This window comes from Homalodisca vitripennis, chromosome 1 (assembly GCF_021130785.1).
Source record: "Homalodisca vitripennis isolate AUS2020 chromosome 1, UT_GWSS_2.1, whole genome shotgun sequence".
Lineage (NCBI taxonomy): Eukaryota > Metazoa > Arthropoda > Insecta > Hemiptera > Cicadellidae > Homalodisca > Homalodisca vitripennis.
Window position 1 is genome coordinate 192,037,422 of NC_060207.1, and position 6,000 is coordinate 192,043,421.

Genomic DNA, 6,000 nt, shown 5'->3' on the forward strand with positions numbered 1-6,000 from the left:
GACTCAAGAAAATTATACTTACCATTAGTATTGACTACAGAAGAAAACCTTTCTCAACATATTATACTACTTGGTTGCCCTGGTTATTTAGTTCTTGTAGACGTTTTCATGAAACGACACTCAGCATCATTTAAGGCAACCATGGTAACTTTATAAATCTCAAATCCCGAACTCTATCTCATCTCAGTGCTTCAGGATGGATTCCACAATGTGTTCCACAGAAACATAACAAAAATGATTAAATAAAACTAACACATTTTCTTTGGAATCCTAAGGTAAGTTGCCTTACGATTACATCTATATGTGATGGTAAACTCTATATGGGTTAATTTTCCAACCCGCACATTCATTGGTAGAAAATCCAACTCTTGTAACGTATTCCACATCGCTACTCCAATCGTGTTCCACGGCTGTCTAGTAAATCGTCACCTGAAACTGACATAAAGTGAAAACATGTGGATAAGTTCTACTTCAGTAATTCAAAGAAATTCCAATCTCCCTAATCTACCATATCTCACCTTATCATGTTCAGCAAAATCTTTTCTTAGCATGTCTGAGAAAATTGATGGTCATTGGGAAAAACGCCATTTCAGTAATCTATTTCGTCACTGCTTCTTTTCGTGTATCAGAGGTACCTAGATAGACCACAGTTATGTCCCTAAGTTCTGCTAACTCTCTGTAAATTCCCACAACTCCCCGTAGAGAGAGCCATATTTTTTTGTCTTTTAAAAATGTATCATAAATGGCTGTAACCAAAGATTTATAAATATTTAAAGGAAAACTACTGAGCTGTTCATTTGTAGAGTAACCCTGATACAAATGCGGAAACTTTATCTTTGAGGTAAGTAACATTTATTTGGAAAAGACATGTGTGTGTGTGTGTGTGTGTATGTGTGTGTGTGTGTGTGTGTGTGTGTGTGTGTCTCACCGATCATCCTGAAAACCAAACACGAAAAGTAAAATGCTTTTTAGCATTACCGAGGTACATTGGAGTAATTCAAAGAAACCCGTCACTATGCAGTCTGGCTTGTTCACGAAGCCCTGTAAATGTTATTTCTAAATTAATTTATTGATCATATTCTGTATTTATATCCCTAAAATATTAGAGTAGAGCAGTCTGGTGTCTCTTCGTTTGACCATATATTGAAAAATCTTTCTATTGGTTTTTGAAAAGTCATTTAACAGAGATTTAAAAATATATGCATACGTTTAATTTTGTATGTAGTCTCCTCCTTTTTTAAATTTCTTTAAAAATGTATCATCATATATCCACTGAAAACAACCGCAAAATGTTATATTTGCCCACAGTTTTTTATCTTCATTAGCACTCGATTTAGCAGACACACTTAATTTTCTTTTTAAAGCATCATTGAAATCTCTTACTAGTTTGGAGAAATCTACTGTGCTCAATACGTACCCCAGATCAGCCACTTTCATTAAAGGAAATTCCGCACCCCATCCCGTCTTGCTGAAAAAATATAAAAGCATTCCCTGTACTCCAAACATAAATTAAATGGTTCACATATAAATTTCACTTCCTACACATAAAAATTAGGTTCTTGAAACGAAACTTTAATGGAATCTGTTTTTAAATTAAATAATTGCAAGTATGCTATAACATTTTAAGTATGAACAGGCTGGCATATCTCTGTTACTGTGTGGTTCATACTTCTGATCATGTTTTAATATACCAGTATATCATATTTATATCACATTTAAATGTCATAAAAGCAATAATGAAGGTTAAATAACAAAAGGTATTTATTTAATTTATTAATTTTAAAAACTTGGAATCTCCACGAATTTGCAAGTCTGGAGAAAAATATATTAGGTAAGTTGTCGAGACAAAGAAATCATCCAGATCATTAGTGACATGAGGAATTATTGGTAATATCTCGCCTTCCTGGTATATGGTATCTGTCATAAGCTTATCGACCCAATAAAGTAAGACAATGTGGGTTGAGATCGAAGCTCCCATCGTCCACTTAAAAGTGCCAAAAGCGCTCCTCGTGCAGTTGTTTAGCTTACGGTTTTGGTTCAAAAAATTGGGATAGGATGCCTAGAAGACTTCTTTCTCACCACATAACTTACCTTATGAGTGCTTTAAAATATCGTACCCTCGAGAAGATGGAGTTTTACTTCGTGTTTTCGTGAATGCTCTGAGGTACTCACACCGAGCTTACGTAGAAAATTCTCATGAACTGACATCAGTATACACAAGCATTCCATAAGTATGCTATCGAGCCAATGGCATCGAGCTTTCCAAGAACGTATCAGACACTAACATCGAAGGTTCCTTTAAACACAGAGGTACTGAATTCTAGTTTTTGTGAAAACTGTGACTTTTAGCTTACGAGTATATGGGTGCTCTGAGGCAATGACTTCGAGCTTACGTTGGAACACTGACAAACTCGTACTGTCATTGAGCTTCCGTCGAAGCTCTCAAGCGCTCTGACATCGAGCTTCCGTGGAAGCTCTCAAGCGCTCTGACATCGAGCTTCCGTGTAAGCTCTCAAGCGCTCTGACATCGAGCTTCCGTGTAAGTTCTCAAGCGCACTGATATCGAGCTTCCGTGGAAGCTGCCAAACGCTCTGATATTGAGATTACGTGGAAACTCACGTTAACAACTAACATCAAACCTGTTAAGATAAGGAGAATACCAGATGATACTCATATTTTAAAAAAACATGAAGTAAATAAACCTGATGTATCATTGTAGAATATGGCTCTGATGACGTAGTTAACATATGATAGAGACCTATCCATCTCGTTTGATGTGTACAAGGCTAGAGTCGAGATTGAATTTGGTTGAGAATAAATGAGGAAGTTGCTTTTACCATGCTTTAGCAACATTATTTCTGTAAGCAAAAAACTATTACAACAACAGTTCAAACATAATCCAACCAAATCCTACAGGATTGTTCTCGTATGTTATGGAGGGGTACGTCAGGCATTCAATTAACTATCCAATCAGTACATCTTAGAATATGCTTTCAATTAAATAATTCTGTCATGAACTTTTACATTGTACATTTCAATGTACAATTTCAAATAGGTCATTCTCAGAATAAAAAGCTTTTAAAAACTAACAATATTGTTACTATTTCTGTACTTATGATTATTGGACAAAAATACAAGAATGTTGAGCTTCAATTTTTTTTTGTTTTTAACAATATATTATACATTAGTCTCTACTGTTTCGTCATATCAGTATTTCTTTATAAATCGACGTTAAATCCATTAATACTTCTGCAAATTGATATTTCATGAGGACAGACGCATCTGAAATTTAATTTTCTTCCAACGCTGGACCACTCTGGAAAGGTACTTTAATTATATTGTGTAGAATTCAGTTTTTTTTTTTTTTTTTTTTTTTTTTTCAAATCATGCTACATCAATATATTATGATCATTGTTATTTTCTATCGTACTGTTTTGCATTTATGTTTTACGTAGTTATAGAAACATTTTTCAAACAAGAAAATTTCATCATGAAAAAACCAATAAGAACATTTGAAAAGGAGTACATCATATCATACTTAAATATCTATTCGTGACAAAATTTAAAATCTCATTTAGTTGAATACGTTGCATTTATTATTATCTATGTTTTACTGTGCATTGCAGACCTGAAGTATGAGTATAATGAATAATGCTGCGCAACATAAACATGAAAAACAATAATAAATAAGTTATTGTAACTTAAAACTTTTAATTCAAACAATTAATATCGTAAATGAAAACAACAGCTTTTTCAAATCGAACAGATCTTTTAGAATCTGTATGATTTCTGAAGCTTAACTCCATAACTAAATACGGAAGGACTGCTCTTTGACCTTTTGAAAGGTTCTTCCTTACATCAAGTTTCTATGACCTCTCTATCAAGATTTATAGCGGAGCTAGACGAACGGGCAAACGGAAGGACTGCTCTTTGACCTTTTGAAAGGTTCTTCCTTACATCAAGTCTCCATGACCTCTCTATCAAGATTTATCGCACAGACGAGCAGACGGAAAGATGGGCAAGTGCATGACTGACATTTGACCTTTTGACCCTGAAATAAAGAGCTATCTTCCTTGATCCACCTATGGAACCTATGTAACAAGATTCAAATCTCTAGGCCCTTTCTATCGAGAGCTTCCGCGTATCGATGGACAAACAATGATACTATTTCTATAAGGCAAGTCGGGCCCTTAATAAATATTAAACAAAATAACATTTTAAAATGTATGATATGAAATATAACTATTTTGCTTTAGTTATAAAATATAACTATATCGTTGTATGTATTTATAACAAGGTTAACCGCACGCTAGACTTCGAGTCAGGTGGGAACTTCGCGTTCGCTCCACAGCGGAACATCTTGGTTCGCAGGGTGATTCCAACCAAATGTCGTGATTATTTTAAGTTTCTACATAGAGATAGTAGAGGTGGAGTTCCAAGCCTTAATCGAGAGCTATTGTGTATAAAGATTGACACGCAGAAAGAAAAAATTTTGTGATGAGTAATTAATTTTAAATATATGAATACGTACATAACCTAACTTTTATTATTTTATTCATATAATATAACATTGTCTTGTACGCCTTGTATACACAGCTAGACACAATCTGGGTTCACTTGCATCTGCGAAACTATTCAGATAAATAAAAAAAAACTGTACTATCCAGTAACGGACATCCATTTATTTTCAGAAGGTAGTAGAAGGTGTTACCTCTGTTTTGGGCAGTGTCCTAGGAATGTGCATACTCGCATATCTATATACGAGTGTTCACTATATAAAACAGTAAATTCGATATATACATAGCACTGCTATCAACCTCTGAACTTATGTTCCAAATTTGAAGACTTTAGATTCGAACATACATAAGACCTATCATCCATCCAGTCCATGTTTCATCAGTAATCCAGGTAAAAAAATAATAAAATTCATCCCTATACCGTATATGGATGAGAGGGAGTCATTTTCTACAATTTCTATGAAGATGATACTGCAAATTAATCTAACATTTGTAAGAAACTAATCAATCCCACTTAGTAACTTCATCAAATGTGTTGATGAATATGTGGCATTCTATTAACGTTCACCATATACACTGTTTACTAATTCGTTTATTCTATGCTCTTCTCATTATCAACATGGTTACCCACAAACAGGATGCCCAGACATCCGGCTTTAGGAGGACATGTCGTCCTTTTTAATGCTTGTCCTCCCGGATTTTGAAAATTAAGTCAAATGTCTGGCTTTTTGGCGAACGCTTAAATGAGCAAAAATTGTACCATCACGTTACAAAAATGTCAGATTTCCGAAGTTTCGAAGATAGGTTACGTAATATTATTGCAACGCAAACGTAATGTTATGGTATTGGATGTGCTATTAGATTCAGTTGTGTTGAGTGTTGTCTATTAGTGTCACTGACTCACTGTTGTTTCTATCCGCTTAGCTGCACTGGCGCTTCTACCCCTTGATTTCCTATTTACGTATTATAATTGGTAAGAATTTTGTTATAATACATTATATATATATATATATATATATATATATATATCTGTTATGTAATGTTGTTTATAATCTATTACTTCCAAATATTTCACAAATTTATTTTAATATCATTCTTAAAATTGGTTTCAAAACAGTTACAATTTTTAAGAGAAAAATCCAAACAATAATTAATTAATTCAACCTTATGCCGCATACAAAATAATAGTCTAAAATAATACTTGTATCCATCGATATACGCTTTAATAATATGAATTTATTTAATTTTTCGATTTATATGACAAACAAATCTAATCTGAGTTTTTCTTCATTACTATCAATTTATAATGTGCGTTTTTAATACTATATAAATAAATGTATTCTGCAAATAAGAATATTTAATACTTTCCTTCTTTTTGCTTTAATGTCCTTTTTCACCCCCATAAGTCTTCCTTTTAGGAATTTGCCTCTGGTCACACTGACCTCAAGACCAATCACATATTTTTTTAATTAAAAATCAAGAC